Source organism: Maylandia zebra, linkage group LG9 (genome assembly GCF_041146795.1).
Source record: "Maylandia zebra isolate NMK-2024a linkage group LG9, Mzebra_GT3a, whole genome shotgun sequence".
NCBI classification, from domain to species: domain Eukaryota; kingdom Metazoa; phylum Chordata; class Actinopteri; order Cichliformes; family Cichlidae; genus Maylandia; species Maylandia zebra.
Genome location: NC_135175.1, coordinates 34,597,160 through 34,619,126, shown reverse-complemented (window position 1 = coordinate 34,619,126; position 21,967 = coordinate 34,597,160). Strand labels below are relative to the sequence as shown.

The following is a 21,967-nucleotide window of genomic DNA, read 5'->3' as shown; positions in this document are numbered from 1 at the left end:
CCCCAGGGCAGCTGTGGCTACAACTGTAGCTGCCTCCACCAGTGTATGAATGTGAGAGTGAATGAATAGTGGAATTGTAAAGCGCTTTGAGGGCCCCGAAAAGTGCTATATAAATGCAATCCATTATTATTATTATCCCAAAAATACGTTGGCAGTATGTCAGGGCAGCATGAGTACGAGAAACTTTTTTCTTATTTATTTATTTTTTTCCTTTTATTCCCCAAAAAACAAAAAACAAAAACAACTACCAGAACCACAACAAAGGAAAAACAAAAAAAAACAAAAACAAAAATAACATAATAAGCAGTCTGAGACATGTAAACAGAAAACTAATACAGTATGGTAAATAATTTGGTCTACCACGCATTTACACATTTGTCCTGACAAACCCAACCCGCCATTGGAGTGGGCCTGCCCCTCTCACTATGGTTGTCTTCAGATCATCAGATAAGTAATCCATTACAGGGCGCCACATATCCAAAAAAATATCATCATTGCCACTTAATTTTGCACTCAGTCTTTCCATTGGTAAAGCTCTAAAGATTTCTTTATACCACTGAGTTATTGTTGGTAGTTTTCCATTAATCCAATTGAAAATAATACATTTTCTTGCCATAAATAATCATTTACATAGTAGTTTATATTTATCATATTCTTTAAACTAAAAAAAAACCCCACTACAATGACAGTTTTTGTGTTTTCATGAATGTCTTATATGCAACTATATTTCAAGTGTTTTTCAGTTCTTTGTTTCAAATCTATATGCCAACAAATCATTTATACTAAATGGCTTTTTTTAATGAGTGATAGCTTGGACGTTATGTTCCTCACAGAATCCTGGCAGAGGGTGAAGAAATTGGACCTGTCTCAATATGCGTACTTGTGTTCTCGTGTACTCGTGATTAGGGATGGGTACCGGTATCCGGTGCGATGATGGCACAGGTTCTGACGTGAACGGTAGTAACCAGACCGATAAGCTGCGCACATTTCGGTGCTTTATTTCGGTGTTTTTTTTCCTGAGATGTCACACACTTTGGATTCCAGCCAATCATTTTACCTTTGCGAGCGTAGTAGGCGGGCCCAGGTACGTACGTTCAGTTAGAGCAGAGCTACAGATTAAAAATGCCCAAGGTGAAGCGGTCAAAGTCTGGCTGTACTTCACAGAAAAAGATGCAAACTCAGCAGCAACAAGTGCTTTAAGCTGATACTGTGATACTGTCAAAGGAGGTAACACCTCGAATCTGATGAAACACCTGATGACGTATAGCATTTTGTTACAAGCTGAGAAATGCGCCGTATTTGACAGCTTGCTGCGAGACCTCACACCGAGCGCATCTACTGCAGGTATGGTGCCTGTTATCGGACCCGGAGTTTGCAACATCCCCCAAAAACCCGAAGAGCAGAGTCCTGGCCCCTAGCCCTGCCAGTGTAGCAGAAATGATGAGGATGATGATGCAGCAGCAGCCGTTCTTCTCTGCGTGAGTAGCTTAATGTTGTTCGTGTGTAATTTACGTTGAGTAGGCTAACCACGTTATTACATTAATGCATGTAAGGTGAACTAGCAAACACCATCATAGCTACATGCGGCTGTCTTCTTGTTTGATGGCAGATACTCCCTTCACCCTGGCCAAAAAGGCTAAAATGACCAAAGAAAAAGAGGAAAACAGCTAAACATGAGAAGTTTTTGGCCAAGAGTGATGCCATAAATCCCCTGTAGCTGCAGAAAAGGCTAACATTGTTATCTTTTTATAAAAAAACAGCTGAACATGAGAGGTTTTTGGACCAATTTTGTGTTCTCCATTCTTTAAGCACTGGTTCGAGCACCGTTTAAGCACCGTTTCAAAACTACCGGTTTGGTACTGGTATCGGATAAAACCTAAACGATACCCATCCCTACTCATGACACGTCATCAGTACTGTTCCAATTCAAAGTACGCTGTCGCTACCCGATCCATACCATGCATGCGCAAATCTTACGTCATTTCTTCTCTTTGCCAACATTGCGACAGTTAATTATTTGAGTGACACGGTTAGCGTCCAGTTAGCTCCTAGCCTCCTTTTCGACTGCCCGGGACATTTAAACAACAGATAATCCGTATACAAACAAATTCATGCTTTTCTCCTTAACAGAGAGCGTCCCCCAATTAAACAACAACGCTTTAAAATAAGAAGAATGGCGCCTAATGACAGACTTAATAATACAGCTCTAGTAATATGTCACATGAAGATTCATCACCCAGATTAAGTGTTTACTGACAATTGACAGTGATAGCGGAAATCCTCATCACTATTCCAACAATCCTCTCCACACAGACAAGTATAAACACACTCGACTATCACTAAATCAAATTTAACACGCCCAGTTCAGTTAAAAAAAGGGTTCATTCGCTCGGTCAGCAGGTGGCAGTATCCTCGTACACTGGGGAGTAAACTGCCATTAAAAGAAACAGAAGAAGAAGAAAACATCTGCACATCCGCGGTACGAATCGTGTAGACCCGATTTGTACGGTCTGACTTTGCACATACATGTGCAGTAAGGATCGGGGAGTCCTGATCTGTGGCTATCTTTTTATTTTTCATTTTTCTCTACGTTAAATATAAATGTTTCATTATAACATTTTAAGAGATACTTAATATTGTTAACATCTTAACAGATACTCTGACCCGTAACTATCGTAAATGAGCAGAAATAGTGGCCTTTCGCACATGTGTGGTACCGATCGGGTTTCCAGTACGGATCAGGTAGTGACAGTGACATGCGCATCAAGCAGAGAACGCAAAAAATTCCCAGATGTGTTCTCGCTCCGCCCATTTTATCGAGCATGCATTGGTGGTGACTTGTGTGAACTTGGTACAGCTAAATATCCCAGAATGCATTTTGTCCAAAATTTAAACACGGCAACGGCGGAGGAGCGTGGCTAAATTTTTTTAAATATTACTCTTTCTGGGTCACAAAATAAACTTTTAAGTTATTTTCAGGATAGAATGTAGTTGTGTAAACTTCAAATATCTGCTTGATTTATCAAGATATCCCATACATACAAAAGTGCTTCGACGTTTCCGGAGATGCCTGTTACCCACCAGCTTGATAGCAGACTGCGAGGTCAAGGATCACTAGAGCCCAGCGAGAACAGACTCCCACACATCGTTTTCAACCCCCCCTCGGCCTTTTTCCTACTCAGGTTAAACATGATATACAAGTCTCTTAGATAACTTCCAAATCTTAATGTTTGGTCTACTTCAAAGTTTTATTTGAGTAAATCGGTTTGGCTGAGATTAAAGTTAAGCTTCATAACATATTAATCACAGTTAAATTAAGAGGGGACGGCAGTCAAAACTCCGAACCTGTGACATCATCCGTTTGGCATCGGTTGGACAAAGAGCGATTCAGAAGACCCCTGTGAAAAGACCATCGAGGGAACAGTTCACCCTGCCTGGGATATGGTTACCGGGGACACGCCTTGGAGTCAGGCCCGGGGAGGGTGCCCGAGGGCGAGCGTATGCTGGCCGGGCCTTAGTCCATGGGGACACACCCCGAAAAAGGGACAGGGGCCCATCTTTCTGCAGGCCCACCACCCGCAGGAGGCACGGTAGGGGTCGGGTGCAATGCGAGTCAGGCGGTGGCCAGGAGCGGAGGCCCTGGCAGACCGATCCCCAGCTACCAAGACTGACACTTATCAGTTGGCTTTAAAAGATATTTCTATAACTTTATAATACAAGTATTACAACTAAACACTACTGTTTTCTGAGGGGGAATTATGTAAATGTGACAGGAATAACATTTCAGAGCAATAAAATCCATTAAAATTAAAACACAAAAACTTGATGTACACATCTATATTTGCATCTTATTAAATTTAAGATTCAGGATTATTTACTGCAGGTCCAAAAATCAGAGCTACCTTGTGAGATCCAAGTGTGACATCAGCTGACACTCTTTACAGGAGATTCCATCTGAACTCTGTGGAGCCTGATCTCAAGGTTTTTAAGTCTGACCCTGAAACCAGGGGTCCGTTCTTCGTACCTCGCTTACTACATCCAAGATCAAATCATCGCGCCAACTTTGAGCTCGCTATTCCGGTTCTCCGAACACACCTGTTGTTGACGATTAGTATAGCTGGATGAAGTAATGTGAGATCACTGGGTGGCTTAACAGGGGCTACGCATCGATAGTAGAAACATTGATCGGCAACCCTTTGATTGGTCGGCGAAAATGTTGAAGGAGCGCGCTCAGTATTTTTCGGCAGCAGAGCAAGAACTCTTGATTGAGGGATTTCAGGAGTTTCAGAGTTTAATTAAAACGCAAGGGAACACTGCAAAGGCTGCAAAAGCAAGGAGAGAGGGCTGGCAGAAAGTTGCTGACAAATTAAACTCGTAAGTAATTTAATAATATTAATAATAATAATAATAATAATAATAATAATAATAATAATAATGGATTGGATTTATATAGCACTTTTCAAGGCACCCAAAGCGCTTTACAATGCCACTATTCATTCACTCACGCATTCACACACTGGTGGAGGCAGCTACAGTTGTAGCCACAGCTGCCCTGGGGCAGACTGACAGAAGCCAGGCTGCCATATCGCGCCATCGGCCCCTCTGGCCAACACCAGTAGGCGGTAGGGTAAATTTATTATATTATATTACATTATATCCTCTTTCACATTAGAGCCACGACAGGACCCACTAGAACATGGGAACAAGTAAAAGTGTAATATAAGAATATTCTACAGAATGGTAATATTTATCACTTATATTGCTTTTCGTCTCTTGGAAAGAGACCCTGGAATAATCTGTTTGTTTGTTTATAACCGCAACCAAGAAAAGGGCAGAGCAAAAAAAGACAGGTGGTGGTCCTGCACCCCCTCGTCAACAAGTTGGTTAAGTAAATAATACCCTCACGGGAAAATCGATATCTTTCTATGAGCACACTGTCGCGCTGAGCTAAAGGATCCTGTCTATCCCGCAATAAACGCTGAATTCTGAGGACTCTCCTTATCAATCTTGCACCTTCCACAATGGGTGGCTCGCGTATACGGACAGGACATGGCTGCGACAGGCTTCCCAAATCCACCTTCGCTTTTATAGCCGTGGTCTCTCATCTTGATTACACGAAGTAATTTACAATTACTACTCTAAAATAAGAATTACATCTGAAATAATCACATACATGAAATAGAATGATTAATAGTACATTTCCCTTTTTTAGGAAATGACCTGTATGTATCTGTATGAAATCAATAAAAGGATCAAGTACTGCATTGTCTTTAGTTACATTGATGATATTTATTTATGGTAAAACAGTGGTGGAATATCGCTGTTGCTTTCGTATACATGAAGCGGACATACCTGAGTGGCCGCGATCTAATCCTGTTTACATAAAGTAAGCCTGCTCCCGAGCAGGTTTACGCTTACAGATCTGTTGCTATGACAGCAAGTCCCGGATGAGCTTCGGAGAACCGAACGATCCAAGATCACGCGAAATGGTCAACAATCAAATCCAGCTAACTTACTTAGTGAGGTACGAAGAACGGGCCCCAGAAGAGGATCTTTCTGTCTCTGCAGAGTCATTGTGATTCAGTAATAGGAATGATTTAATGATCACGCTTACTCTGTTTGCACAGAGCAGATAATGTATAATGAGAATGGGATCGTTTGTGTTCGGAGTATGAACTGAGATTCTTGAAGCTCTTGTCACACTGGTCACAGCTGAAGTTCCCTTCAACATGTGTACGTTCATGAAGGTTACGACTGCTCGATTGTGAGAACCTTTTGTTACAGTGTCTACACTTGTATGGTTTCTCTCCTGTGTGGACTCGTTTATGTCTTTTAAGCTGGTAAGCACTGGTTACAGGCGTGCTTTTAAACCCCACCGTGGAACAGTTCATGTTGTTTAAAATCAGATTGAGTGGGGAAGCCTCTTCCACATTCTTTACAGTAGATCATTTTGTCTTGTGTGTGTCTAAGCTGATGCTTTTTTAGGCTTCGTTGCTGGTTGAAAGTTTTTCCACAAAGGTCACAACGAAACGCTTTCCCACCACCACACTGACAATAGGGTTGAAAACTGGATCCATCTGTGTCACTCTGCTTCTAAACAAAGACACAAAGACAGTGTGAGTCAGTCCTTCAACATTTTAATCCTGAACGCCACCTGAAATAAAGAGCATCTCTGACAACATCCAATTATATTTTACTGTTTACATTATAACAGCTTAATGGGCTACAATAAATGTCTGTGATGCAGAGGAACAGCAAGAAGCACTGCTACCCTGGCTGCAAACAGACTCTCACCATACTTATACATACATAGGACATTTAAATAAAACTTGGAGACTATTAAAAGTCAGCTGATTCTGAGGGGGTCAGGTGGGATACACTGATTGGTTTTAGTTAGATGACCCTCCTGTTGTTAAGTTAGTGAATACAAGTAAAATTGACTGGTTCATATAGAGCACTTTTCCACTCTGAGCACTCAAAGCACCTTATACAACATACCTTACTCACACATTCACAGAAATTATTAGGAAAGGAAATTTCAGGAGATTTTTAAATATATTTCTTTTTTTGAAACTTGGAAGTGAGAGTTAAGTGAGCTGGGACTGAGACCACAAATAAAACCAGATGTCCATGTGCAAAATGGAGGAAATATACTGTGAAATACCACAAATCTCAGAAATAAAATTTAAAAAGTACCATAAGTAACTGTGTTAAGATCTGTTCTTTATTTGGAAATGAATATATTTATTTTACAGGGTTCCTCTACACTATATATATCCATGCTAAATGGAATAATTATAATAGTCAAAATCAAACTGAATCAGAATTTAAAGGAGTTGTAAAATCATACCCAGTCTGTGAAGGTTCTCAGGCGTACATTATCGTAGTCTAAGGAGCTTATAAAGAAAAGCATCTGGAGTTTTTAAAGTTTCTCAAAGATGTTTCACCTCCCATCCGAGAAGATCAATTAGTGCCATTTACAAGATCCATATTCCATTCGATCCAGTTACTGCAGAGTGACTGGAATTAAGGTGACTTTCCACCAGTTGCTCTTAGGACTAATTTAAATAATGCTTCAAAACAATTGCAACTGTAAATCCTCAAATATGGATACAAAGTAACAGTAATAATTGCTGTTAGTTAGATGACTCATCATGTTCTTTACTGACATTTTCCAAATTCCAGTAGATGCCATTGAGTCCAGTAGAATTACTAACATGCTAACACAATTTAATGAGCCAAACAGTGACACTGAAATTAGAAGATATAAATATAAATACATACCTCACAGTAACTGCACTTGTAGAGTTTCTTTCTGGTGTGGATCTGTTGGTGTATTTTCAGGTAACGTGGAGATTTAAAAGTCTTCTCACACAGGTCACATTTATAAGGTCTCTCCTCAGTGTGGCTAAGCATGTGGCTTTGTAACTGTGCATCTGTTGTAAACGGTTTCCAACACTGATCACAGCAGTAAACATCCTGTCCAGTGTGAATGCGGATGTGTCTATTTAGGTCCCCATTGCGACTGAAAGTTTTTCCACAAATGTCACATCTGTACTTATTAATTCCAGAGTGGGTAACTAGATGATTCTGTAAGTGGCTACTGTGAGTAAAAGCTTTGCCACACTGATTGCAGCTGTGTGCTTTAACTCCACTGTGGATGAGTTGGTGTGCTTTTAAGTGTCGAGCCTGGGTAAAAGATTTCCCACACAAGTCACACGTGTACGCTTTAACTCCACTGTGGATGAGTTGGTGTGTTTTTAAGCTTTGAGCCTGGGTAAAAGCATTTCCACACAAGTCACAGGTGTACGGTTTAACTACACTGTGGATGAGTTGGTGTCTTTTCAAGCTTCCAGGGTGGGTAAAAAAATCTCCACACAAGTCACAGTTGTACTGTTTAATTCCACTGTGGATGAGTTGGTGTCTCTTTAAGTGTACAGCCTGGTTGAAAAACTTTCGACACAACTCACAGCTGTAAGCTTTAACTCCACTGTGGGTCAGCTGGTGTCGTTTCAAGTTTCCAGCCAGGGTAAAAGATTTTCCACACAACTCACAGCTGTAAGCTTTAACTCGACTGTGGATGAGTTGGTGTGTTTTTAAGCTGTCGGCCCGAGTAAAATCCTTCCCACACTCCTCACAGCTGTATTTCTTCTCTCCCTTTCTTCTGTGAGGTTTGTCGGCCTCCTGAGAGCGCTGACTTCTCGCTCCATGTTGGTCCTGCAGTGACAGAGATACAAACAGAGGCAGTGAGTGAAATGCAGTCGTGGAACAAACTGAAACTCCATTAGTGGAATCAAAGATGTCAACAAACACGTCGTAGGTGTGTTACCACCACCTTCTGCTGATATTATCACATTACAATGATGTGCTACAATGAGAGTTGTAACGTCCACAGTGATATTCTTGCTCACCTTTTGGGTTGAAGTCATTGTTTCCTCTGTAGTGGCTGAACTGAGTCTAAATGGCTCGTCTCCTCCTGATGATCAGCTGGAACAAAAATATATTTATATGTATTTCATCCTTGACCAAAAGAAGCTGAGATGGAAAGCTCAAATCCACTCAAACTAAATGTCTTCAGTCAGTGTGTCAGCCTCCAGTTAACAACAGTGGTGAGAAACTGCAGTAATAAACCTCCACTGACTGAGTAACTGCAGTTTGGTGCTTCATTTGAACCTCATAGATTTTATTAAACAAAATGGATAAAAAAAATACTCTACAAAACAGAAGGTGAGCTGATAGTAAGAGGGTCATCATCTCAAACTACATCAAGATTCTCAGACCATGTCACGGTTCACTTGATCCCTGCAAACAGGCACAAACTGAAACTGTCTAAAGCTTTTGTAAAGACACTGAAGCAGTGGACTGATGAGGCTGTGGAGAATCTGCAGGTGTGTCTGGACTGCACCGGCTGGCAGGTTTTCAGGATTGTTATTAACAATTTGGATTATTATAGAGATGCTGTGACGTCCTGTAACATCAGCATCTGTGAGGACAGCTGCACAGCATCACACACCAGGGTGAGTTAGAATAATGGCCAGCTCTGGTTCACAGCTAAGCTAAAGGGGAGACAGTTTCTTTTTTTCCACTTTGGCTCTCGGAGGAGACGGACACCTCTTTCACGCTCTCCTCCCGGTTATCTTCCCTGCTCGCTTGCTTCTATGTCGTTGTCTGGTCTTGTCTGAGTCAAACCCTGAGAGAGTGTCTCATTCTCACTCTTGTTCTCTAAAACCTAAAGAAGAACTATGAATTTGATCAACTGGTCCCTTAACGCAATTGGCACTCTATTCTCAACGAGAAGCCTGGGTTCGGGAGAGCCCGAGTGTCCTGAAGGGACGTTCCCTGCTGGATACACGATGGACGGGTGGCAGAAGTGGCATGTTGTGTGCCTAGCGGGACTGTCTATCGAGGATATTGGAGACATCTACCTATTTGGAACCATGATAACAGGATTCTTGCTGATCGGAGCTGGCATGGCCCTGGCTTATCGGAAATTGAAGAAAGTGGTGACTGCTGTTCAAACCGGCACAAGGCTAGCCGCTATGATCGAAAGTGTGGGAAGAGCTGTGAGTGCTGGGACTGTTCTTACTGAACAAAATATGGGAAAGATCTTGGAGGAGCTCACAGCTCTTAAACGGGAGATACACCTGGAGACCAGTGATGGACATTAAGAACAACTGTAAAATTGATGCAGTCTGTTCGTCCGAAAACAACATAACCATGATTTCTCATGCGGCTACCCCCCACCCTGAAGGCGCCAGCTGGACACTTGAAGGCTGAGGCGAACAACAACAATTCTTCCCTCAGATATGATAACGAGAACGAGCTGACTCTCTTGCCTGATTCTTCATTGCCACCTCAGTAGGCTGCGGACTGTTGATCTTTGCCTAATAGGCGGAAGGCCACTTTCTCAGGCTGAACACAGGACACGCATCCCGAAACGCACACACACGTACACTGATACGCCCTCACCACCACCCTCCCTTACTCGAATCCAACGCCTCCCCATGCTTACCTCCCATGTGGACAGCGGCTCAACCGGAGTCGGGATCGCAAGATTGCAGATGCAGCTGTGCACACGGCATACTCCCCCATGTTGCTTGTCTGTGTTTTATGGTGTTATGGTATGATAATATCGGTGCTTACTTTATCTGCTATGGAGTTCTTGTTTTCTTCTCATGCTGACTCCCTTTTGGAAACCAGCAATTTCAGTTGCAGGCAACTGCAACCGACAAATAAAGGCATTCATTCATTCCTTGTTCAGGTTTAGTGAGGCTAAACTCCAAAAACTGTTTTCAGCTAATGACTCTGATTCTGTCTGGAAAACACTCAGACAGTGAACCAAGCACAAACCTAAAGACCCCACTCTACCAACATTTCACACCTAGTCATCAGCCTGAACAGCTCCTGCTGTGGATTCTACCAACAATGACCTGTTACTCCCCCACCCAAGACATTCAACACCTTCAGCAACCCCTGTGATTATAAAACACGGCCTGGACATGATCACCACTTCATTAAGTTGCTTGAAGACGTTTCACCTCTCGTCTGAGAAGCTTCTTCAGTTCTAGGTTCAAATGGTGGAGAGTCCCAGATTTTATGGTGTGTTCACACCGAATGCAGTAGACACGACCAAAACGCGCCAGACGCCCCTAGCTTGACGCATGCAAATTCGCACCTCGACGCGTGTCCAACGTGAATTATTGAAGTGGAAATGTGGGAGGAAGTTGTGCCAGACGGTATGTTTGCAAGATGGCAGCTGTCGAGCTAGCGTTTGAAGAGAGAGTCTCCCTTTTCTATTTACTGTGGAGAACAGAGCAGCGGCGTAAAGGACGTCCTCACCGTACCTGGGTCCATCAGGTCCTCCAGAGGCGTGAGCAGTTTGGTGAGTTTCACCATTTGCTCCAGGTGCTGCCCCTGGACGACGGGGCAGCTCCTGGAACTAACCTCTCTTTATTCTCTTAAATAATTGGTCATCACTATGTTGGTCATCACTATGTTGCTATACATTAGTATTAGTATTTTCATTAGTATAATATGAAATAAATTCTACATGTGTCAAGTTCTGTGCCAATATCTGCTGTGTAGTAGAACTGAGACATTAGTCATTACAAAAATTTATTTCAAATAGTATTAAAATTCTCAAACAGAAAAACATTAAACATAAATATAAACAACATAACTATTTACAGAGAGACTGGAATAAAAAGGACCCAGCTTAAAGTGGAAGACCCTCAGGGAGAAGGAGGAGAAAAATAAGAACATTGTCTCTGCCCTGGAGAGCTGCTGCCTCATCAGAAAACTACTGATTGCTCGGGTCACTTCAAATATAAATGAGGCTGTAGGCACCGTGGTGGGGGGGCGGCATCACGGGCATCGGCAAAAGAAAAAAAAAAATGCTCATACTCATGCTCCCCAGCCAGCGCATATTGGGAATGGCATACGCACCGATCGGTTTTCTATCGCCCATTTGCTGGGAGTAAGGGCGCCCTTCGTTTGCGAGGTGCGCCTGCTGCTTGCGGCACAGAGAGGAGAGGGCGGGGCAGCGGCTGGAGCAGCATCTAATAACCAACTCGCAAAATAAAACAAAATAAAAACAAACCAACAAACACGAAAACACCAGACATCATGATACAGACTTATAATTTGCACCCATGTTTTTCCTCGGTGCTCCTGCTCGCTGCTGAAGTCAAAGTAAACTTTATTGTCATCTCCGCTACTTACAGTCCAGAGAGACGAGACGACGAGGCTCCAGTTACAGCAGTGCAAGTAAACAAACAAAAAATATAAGAAGAGTAAGAAAATAAATATACACTTTAGGACCAGGGGTAAAGGGATCAATAACAATTTAAAATTTTTAATTTACAGTTTGATGATTTAAAGTCTCACACACAACCCATCGAAAGGGGAGGGGGTCCTGCTGCTTCCAGATAGAGCACATTTCATTCATAATGATGTAAATCCAAGCCTATTATGGATTCATGATTTGAATCCTGGGTTGTGTGAAATCTCAGAAATGCACCCTAGACTAAGTGAACCTGTGAACTAAGGTGTAGGTCTGTTGTGTTATGTTGTGGTGATCCTCGGGTTGAGGGATGGGTGTTCATACTGGAGTGCAAAATTAAAACCAATGTAAGATGGACAAGAAAAGTTCAAAGCCATCAGGTGCTCAGTTTAGAAAAAAGAGAAAAGAGGAGGAGGAGAAACGAGCAAAAGATGCAGGTAAGCAGACGTGTGATTGGATAATGGCAGCTCATCCTGAAACAATCAGAGTCAGAATACTTTATTAATCCCTAAGGAAATAATGTGGGTTACAGTTGCTCCAAGAAGAAATGGTAAAAATAGCAACAGCAACAGACTAAACTGCAAACAGTACATTATGTTACAGATTTTAGTATTAATTAGTCAGTGTCAGTTGTTGATTTGTCCTGTTCTCATTGTATGACGAATTATGATGGCTGTTTGGTAGCAGTTTGCATACAATGTATACTCTCTCTCTTCATATGTGTGTGTACAACAGTTTTATGTTAATGTACAATCCTTAATATGTTTTGTGCGTGGGGGGGGGGCAGAGGGAGTGTTCGCCCAGGGCGCCAAACAGGCTACGACCGCCACTGTTCAGGAGCTAAACTCAACATGAACTGAACTCACAGTAAAGTTAGCTCGGTGCTTACCTTTAGATGAGCCCACAAACCGAGAGAAACTCCGCGATGAAGCTGCAACTCTTTCCAAACACAGGAAACAGATCAGGGAGCAGAGACCCACGTGGTTCACGCTGATCGCAGATACGATCCAGGAGACAAGGGTGGGCAGATCGATGCAGATATCGATCAGGACGTTGGTAGTGGTTTATGATCGATACTTTAGTTTGTTTCTCTCCTCTAAGTTCACTACTTTACTCCCGTTTCATGAAAAAGCAGCTCTCTCTGCTCGACTCCTCTCCTGCACACATTTGCTCCGCCCCACTCTTCCGACTCTGCTGTGGTTTGCTACTGTGCGGTCACGTGACTCAGCTGCGCAGCGTAACCACGTGGTGTTTTGTTTTCCTTTGCCTCGATGAAAACGTCATCCTGGGAAGGAGAATTGCTAAGGACTCAGGAAAAGAGAAGAGCGGTGCTGAGAATTGGAACAGCCTGACGCTCGTCTCTCTTTAGCAATGTTACACCAGGGTGGGATTCTTATGGAGGACTGCAAGAATCACACACATAGAAATAAAGAATTCTCATTTAAATAATGATTTGTGCAATAAAATATGAATTTCTAAATTATTTCACAAAGAAAAGCTTGAAATTAGAACCAGCATTGAGCCCTGTTACATTAATACACCGAGCAGTGGCTGCAACCTACAGCCTTTAAACTCATGATTAAAATGCTGACAATAAACTCATCAGTCCAGATTTCACCAACTTATTTTCTGATATATTGTGTTAAAAGAACTGAGATAGGGTCATTAAAATAAAAGCTGTCAGTTCTCTCATTCCTCATTGTACTTCCCTCATTTATTTTAAATACAAGATTTCTGACATCTCTTAATGTCGCTCAGATTTCTGAATATAAAGAGTGAATGCATTTACAGCAGGAACTTCACATCTAGCCATCAAAAGTTTGGTAAAGTTGCATGAGTACTGTAAAGTTTTCTGGGGTCCTGTTAAAAATAGCACAAGCGTCACACCACATCTATAAACTATATATTCCAGTTATCCACTTATCAGTAATTTCTGAATCACAACAAGGACACAAAGCTCACTGCTTATCACAGACGTTACATCCTCTGTAAAGCAATTTCAGAGAGAAAGAGCAACAACGACTCATTAAGATCAGCCAGAAATCTGCCCCTCTCTGGCAGCTGTGGCAACTCACAATAAGAAAGCTTGCATTCTTTGAACAATGCTGGGTCATGTATGATTTGTCCGAGACCATGTGTCATGAAAATGTCATGAAATTAAGATATTACATTTTGGATTTTCTGCACCTTCACTCTCAGTGAAGTGTTTTAAACTTTGATGAAATATGGCAACTTTGTGTTGTGCTGCAAGATAAACCCGCTGTCCTCATGAGCGCAACTTTTTAAAAACACTCTGTTCAAAGGTAATTTTAGTTTTTATACTTATAGGGTCCAACTAACAGGAGAAAAAAAATGCAAACAACAAACCAGTTTATAATTGGTTAATGATGTATACTTTATTTATCCCCGTAGGGAAATTACTCGTAGGAAGGAGTGGCTGCCCACTGCTTCACTGTAGCCAAGCAGGGGGCAGCCAATCCAGTGCCCAAGCAGTGTGTAGGGACAGTACCTCAGGGTAGCCGTTCAGTGGATTCGACCCCCTGACCTTCCAGTCACTCATCCAAGTGATTTCTTCAGTCTCAGCTGACTGCAGGTTCTTTTACTACCGCGCTGGGTAGGAAACAGGAATTCTGTTGTACATGTACTGTTGGGTCGCAAATTTTAGAGCCAATATGATAACCTTGGATACACACCATTGGTGGATAACCTCCACCAAGTACACCAGAGCCTATACATCGAGTTGGCTGCCTTCTAGCACATTGATCTGGCCTCTGTGGCAGGTATATAAACATCTAATGTTCTTAACACTTTAATGTTAGCATTTGATGGCCACTAAAGCATGTCATGTTTTATAACATTTTCTTCTTAATCATTGGATCTGTATTTTATAGGTCACCTTCAATATCCCAAACATCTGATGTGCAAGTATATAATACTCTTTTGTATAACAATGTTGCATATTTAATTGTTCAGTTTCATTTGCATGCCATTACATTTGCAGTTGATATGGTATTGTGTTGTGTTTATGCTGAAGGTTCAGTGTGGTACAGAATCTCAAATGGCATCCACATCAGGAGAACATACTACAAGTTAGTCTTAAGTTATAAAATTACATGATTTCCTCCTAGGGATCAATGAAGTATTATGATTCTGATTCTAAAATTTAAAAAATATAAAATGATATACATGAAAATAATTCTAAAGTAATAAGCTCAGTGAAACCGTTTTTTTCTTTTTGGGGGGTTTTTTTTTTTTTTGGTAAATTATTGAGGCTCTCTATCTAATCCATAACTTGAGCAATTTCAGCCACGGTGAAGTACTTCAGACCCAACCCAGCCAAATGTAGAGCCAGAATTACTACTGCATAAAATGCATTTTAATCTTCTGTTTATACTCTTATTTCACAGTATGTGTAGTGGCAATTCCTTTACTTTTGAAAGATCAAACGTCCCACAACTTAAAGTCCACAAGCCACTGCTGCATTGAGGTAATATTTCGTACGCAGGCAAAAGAAGTCCATTGTCCAAACATTTTAGTTGAGAGTTTTGGTTTATTTATCCAGCTTGGCAAGCAATAACAAGATCCTTCCTGCTGCTTCTCCTGCTCTGGTAAAAAAAAAAAAAAAAAAAAAAACATAGGCCCACCCCAATGCATGCTGGTCCTAAACCAGTCTCTTTATTTATAGAAAAAATGGCCCTACAGCTCTTACTGACTAATTTAACAAAATAACAACAAACAAACAAATCATTTAAAACAAAATATTAACCGACAAATAAACCCCAAAATATAAGTAAACTAACAACAAACTTTAATTTCAAAAATAAGAACAAAAACAAAAATAAAGAACAAATAGCTCCAACACTCCAGCCCCTAATTGTGCATACAATCACAATTACTTTAAAGTCCCAAAAGGAGGAGCTATTCCCTTAAACAAATCCTTAATTTTCATTGAGGATTTTCTTCACGATGAGGCTTCCAGTAGCAAAATAAGTTTTGTCACTGGCCTTTCCAAAACACTGGTCCTTGTTTGTAGTCTCACAGAACGCACCAAGCCTTTTGCATCCAGGGCCCTATTTCAGGAAGCCGGTTTAGAAAACTCAGAGTGAAAAACGATACTCAGGGTTGAGTAACCCCGAACTGTCCAACTCGGAATATTCGGTTTCAGAAAGGCTGATAACAATTAGTTCAGTCAACGCGGAGTTGCTTTAACCCCAAGTTAAGCGCGCGCACGAGGATACATAAAGCCCTGATTAGTGGAGCACAGATTAAGCGAGTCACCATGGAGACGGAGGGAAAGAAGGCGCGGTCAATGTATTTTACAGCGCTTGAGGCCGAAATTCTGATGGCAGCATATGCCGATAACATGCAAATTTTGCAGAAAAAAAGTAACACAGCCTCAGCTGCAAAAGAAAGGGAGCATGCATGGCAAAACATAGCCGACAGAGTCAATGCGTGAGTGTTAATTTAAACATTGATCGAGGGATTTCCACCCATTTAACACGTTATTTTATCATATGTTATTTTATTTGTTATTTTATACATTTTATTTTGTGATGTAATGTAAGCGCAGGTGCAACCCAACAGGCCCCAAACGTTCCTGGCAGCAAGTAAAAATGAAATATAAAAATATAGTCCAAACAGGTAAGGTGTAATTGTATTATGAGCCATAGTGCTTGGTCTGTTTGTCCGATGTAAATCAATTGCAGTTAGAGGCTACATTAATTTTCTTTCTGTAAGCACTTATTGAAATTATCTGAGCATTACAAGTACATATTTGCTTACTCTGTATGCTCAAATGTGACCCGTTATAGCCAACAGAAAAAAAGCGGAGGCCTGAAAAACAGATGGGGGTCCTCCTCCACCACCACTCACAGAGGCTGAGCAGTTGGCTTCCACATTTGTGATAATGTTGGCAGCATCACATATGATCTTCACAGTGCAGAGAACACAAATTAGCATCCATTACTATAATGAAATAATTTGTTAGTTTGAAATGCTACAGGGAACTATGTACCTGTACATTAATGCTGTGGAAAGACTTCCTGTTCACATAGTCTCCTTCATTTACTGAAGGAGCAATGATTGGAATGTGAGTGCCATCTATACAGCCAATCACGCCTGGGAACCGTGAAAGTAAATGTAAAATTTAAGTAGTAGTTCAAGTATCACCACATCATAAATTAAGTTTTGTTCATCCTGATACCTGCAATTTTGTGGCATCCCTCTTTGATAAATCTTGTGGGTCTATGACCGGGGAACACCACAAACGAGTACAGGAGACGTTTCAGTGCAACTGTAACATTCCTGACTGCCCGACAGACGGTAGCCTTGGAAACGTGCTCAGCGTCACCAATATTATACAGAAAGCTCCCGTTTGCAAGAAACCGAAGTGCAATACAAATAATACGTACAGAACTGAGAGGATGTCCGCGATGTGTCACATGAGCAATATTAGGCCTGAGGATGTTATTCAAATAAATTATAGATTGTGCTGGAAAACGGTAACGTTCGCACAGGAAATCATCAGGAAATGATAAAATGTCCAAACACGCTCTAATCACTCTCTCCCGGCGGAGAGCTCTGCGGAGAATTTGGGCTTCAACATCTACTGGCTCTTCAAGGAAGGAGCACGCCATGTCTGACACTTCCTACTGTCAGGTTTCTGACAAAGAGGCGGAGAAGGTCAGGGTTAGTTGAAGTAAACCTGCTAGGGGGCAGGTTAGCTTCACGGAGTGTGTCGTCATAGTAACTCACTCAGAATTAATCTAAACTCGCTTTGTGAAACCGAAAACCCAGAGTTTTCGTTAACTCAGGGTATACTTACTCAGAGTTTGCACTAAACCGGCTTCCTGAAATAGGGCCCATGTTTACATTTAAGACTTTCGCCATCATCCATGATCCTCTTGGAGCTGTAGCGTCTGCAATTAAAACAACATCTCCAGGTATAAGACATCTTTTAGTCCTCATCCATTTTTGTCTTTCTTGCATCAAAGGTAGGTACTCAGAAAGCCCTCTCTTCCAGAACAACTCTGCCATGTACTGTACCTGTTTCCACCTTTTCCTGACATGCAAATCACTTGGATGAAACAGTCCTGGTGGAAAAACTGGTTTATTTTTCAGCAACAACAAGTGATTGGGTGTCAGTGCTTCAAGATCATTTGAGTCATCTGAAACTTTAGTAATGGGTCTGTCGTTCATTATAGCTTCAACCTCACAGAAAACTGTTTGGAGTCCTTCATCATCCAGAACTTGCTCCTTAAGAACTGAGGCTAAAATATTCTTTACTGAACGAATGAGACGCTCCCACACACCGCCTTGGTGAGAAGCTGCTGGGATGTTGAAGTTCCATTTCATGCCATCCTGAACAAAAGCCTTTTGAATTTTGGCATGGTCCAGCTCAGTCAAACTTTCTTTCAACTCTCGATTCGCCCCAACAAAATTTGTAGCATTATCAGATCTGATGGTCGAAACTGGGCCTCGTCTACAGATGAACCTCCTCACAGCATTTATACAAGAGTCTGTATCAAGTGTACATGCAATCTCCAGATGTACTGCACGACTGGTGAAACAAGTAAAAAGAACTCCATACCTTTTAAGGAGACTTCGTCCTCTTTTAACACTTATAGGTCCAAAATAGTCCACTCCAACATTTGTGAATGGAGCTGTGTCTGGCAGGACTCTCTCTTCAGGCAGATCCGCCATCTTTTGTTCAACAAACTTTCCTCTGTTGCGTCTACACGTGACACAACGAGAGATGATTTTCCTGGCAGCAGAATTTGCATTTAGTATCCAGTAATTTTGTCTTAGTTTTGACAGCATGTGTGCTCTTCCTGCATGTCCCAACCTTTGATGGATATGGCGTAAAATCAGTGTTGACACATGCATATCTTTTGTCAAAATTACAGGATGCTTTAATTCCATAGGCATGGCTGCTTTATTCAATCGGCCACCCACTCTGAGGATTCCTGCATCCAACACTGGATCAAGTTTGTAGAGACAATTTCCCTTAGAAACTCCTTTGAGGCCATTGCGGATTAAAGCACAGAGGGCGTTGGCATGTTTCAATTAGCGATCCAATTATGCACCAATTTAGTACGTCAAAACTAAGTTCATCAGTCTTTGTAGTGAAATTATGTCTTTAAACTCCAATAGCTTCACCGTTTTCCTTTACGGCTTAAACAATATTATCACTCACCAGCTTTGACGAACGAGTGACATGTTGATCCAGGCTTCAACATCAAATCCGTCTGGATTACTCACCAGACGATCCAATAACTTTTATTCGAGTTCGACGGTGATCCTTGAAATCCTTATATCCATTAATGAAGGATTATTCCTTTGTCCACGGGAAGGTTTTTTACTTTATGTAGTGGCAATTCCTTTACTTTTGAAAGATCAAACGTCCCACAACTTAAAGTCCACAAGCCACTGCTGCATTGAGGTAATATTTCGTACGCAGGCAAAAGAAGTCCACTGTCCAAACATTTTAGTTGAGAGTTTTGGTTTATTTATCCATCTTGGCAAGCAATAACAAGATCCTTCCTGCTGCTTCTCCTGCTCTGGTAAAAAAAAAAAAAAAACCATAGGCCCACCCCAATGCATGCTGGTCCTAAACCAGTCTCTTTATTTATAGAAAAAATGGCCCTACAGCTCTTACTGACTAATTTAACAAAATAACAACAAACAAACAAATCATTTAAAACAAAATATTAACCGACAAATAAACCCCAAAATATAAGTAAACTAACAACAAACTTTAACTAATTTCAAAAATAAGAACAAAAACAAAAATAAAGAACAAATAGCTCCAACAGTATGTATAACAATATCTATGCACCTGTCGTTATTGACAGCAGTTCTTCAGATGCAATACAACAAACCCATAGTGTGTGACTTGCAGTTAACTTATTTATCAAATATTTGTTTACTAAAAATAGTGCTGGGTACTGCTGCTATTTTTGATCCTAACCTTTTACAGGAGCAAACATAGCTGAACTGTTCCTGTGAAGTTATTCTGCTGATGTTTGTATTCAGAAAAAAAAAGATTCTTAAAATTATTTGGTTGCTGATGATTGTTCTTCAGATCACTATTTTGCTTTTTAAAATGAATTAACAGAAAAAGGCCAGTTGATAAAGCAAGAAAAAATAACTTACAAGATATTAAACAAAAAAAATTACATAAAGTGTAAATAGTGTAAATATTTAGTTGCTTTTCAGTGACTGGTTCTACAGTGATGAACCTGATGGATTGACGGCTGCAGATGTCATCTCAAATCCGCCTCTGAAGATCAACAAAACCTCCTGTAGCAGATTCAACATTAACCGGGACAATGTCTGGGATCGTGCCTACCGAGGCTTCAGAAGGTCTTCATAAAGTCCCAACTCTGGCATGATGGTGAAATTCTCTGATGACGTGGGGCTGGCTGAAGAGGCAATAGACACAGGTGGGCCTACTCAAGAATATCTCACCCTTTTGATGGAAGCCATAAGGACGAGAAGAATATTCGAAGGAAAAGACTATGCCAAATATCTCACATTTCATAGTAAAGGTGTTTATTTTTTTCACATTTTTTGCCATGGTCAAAATGACTTTATTATAATGTAATGTCTTTATCTTTAGCTGCAGGTGAAAATGAATATTTCTACATTGGAAGAATGATTGCAGTTTCCATTGTCCATGGTGGTTCAGGGCCATGTTGTTTATCTCCAAACTTCTTTATGTACCTTGTTGGAAAAGACAAGACATTTCAGGCTCCAATTGATAATGAAGAAATCAAGAAGGCTCTACTAGAGGTAAATATGTGATGTTATGATTATGACAAACACCAATAAATAAAAATCTACATTTAATATTAGTTATTTACTTAACATAATCTTGGCAACTAACTGATGCCTGAAATGATTACTGATTGTGTAATTCAAGACTGTGTTAAATTGCACATTAACAGACAGCATGCCAAGGATGTCACTTGACATGCAAATTGTGTATGGGCAGAAATCTGTGCCATCAGAAACTGAATTTGAATAAGTTAAATTTCAATTTGAATTGCTCGGATTGAATCTGAATTGTAACTTGAATAAATGCTTTTAAAAACTGAATAGCCTTATTTAAAATTCAATTTACTGGTTTGAAAATGATCATCACTTGTGTACACTCAAAACTTCTCTTTCTGACCAGTAGTGTTTTACTCGCTGCAGCTGGTTCCTGTCCGGCCAGCCCTCTGCACAGAACTTCATGACTTGGGAACAGACGCTGTCAGACTGTAGCTGCTCACGGAGATCTGCAAGGTATTTGCTGCTAGTAGGAAAGCCCTCCAGCACTGTGTCAACGTAAATATCAGTGTCCTCCATAAGATCATTGTCTCTGGGCATCACACTGTCTATCAGCGGTAACCGTGAGAACGTGTCAGCTGTGGTGAGGCTTTTGCCTGGAATGTGCCTTATTGTGTAAGAGTACCTCATTAGGCGCATGCTGAATCTCTGTATCCGCGGTGGAAGCAAATCCAAGGCTTGCCCTCCGAGTAGGCTCACGAGTGGCTTATGGTCGGTCTCAAGCTCAGTTCTTGTGTTAAACTGCCCCCAGTACCACATGTTTTTAGTTGAAAGCAAGTCTCTCAGTGGTTTGTCTTTTTCGGAGAGTTTTGGGGTGAATTTTGCCAGCTGATTCGCCATTCCTAAGAAGCTCCTAAGCTCACTCACGGTGCTTGGCTCTTTCATATTCTGTGCCGCACTGGTTTTGTCAGGGTCAGGACTCACACCTTCTGATGACACAATGAATCCTAAGAATTTCACTGGAAATTCCAAACTCACATTTTGACATCTTCAGGGTGACGTCTCTGCACGGTCGAGGACAGCGTGGAGTCTCATGTCGTGCTCCTCTCGTGGATCCCCAGACCAGGATGTCGTCCATGTGGCACACGACTCCCGCGAGGCCGGCTGTCACTTCCGTCACCATCATGTTTTGGAAATGCTCTGGTGCACTGGAAATACCAAATGGCAAACGATTGAAATGGTACCTACCAACTGACGTAATAAATGTGGTGAGGAGAGCAGATTCTTTGGACAGCGGTATTTGCCAAAAGCCCGTGTTAACATCAAGCTTGGAGAAATACTGCGCACCTGTGAGCATGCCTAGTGTTTGGTCTACAGAGGGGAGGATATATCTTTCACGACACACTGACTCAT

The 21,967-nt window shown here is 41.3% G+C and overlaps 1 long non-coding RNA gene across 1 annotated transcript; it reads right to left on the bottom strand.

Moving 5' to 3' along the window:
- Positions 1 to 174: 174 nt before the first annotated feature.
- LOC101482999 (uncharacterized) lies at positions 175 to 12,952 on the bottom strand. The gene is made up of 4 exons (XR_003022192.2): positions 12,672 to 12,952; positions 8,412 to 8,487; positions 7,285 to 8,217; positions 175 to 6,093 (listed from the first exon to the last, which is right to left on the bottom strand). It is a non-coding gene; the product is annotated as an uncharacterized LOC101482999 (long non-coding RNA).
- Between the last annotated feature and the right edge of the window lie 9,015 nt (positions 12,953 to 21,967).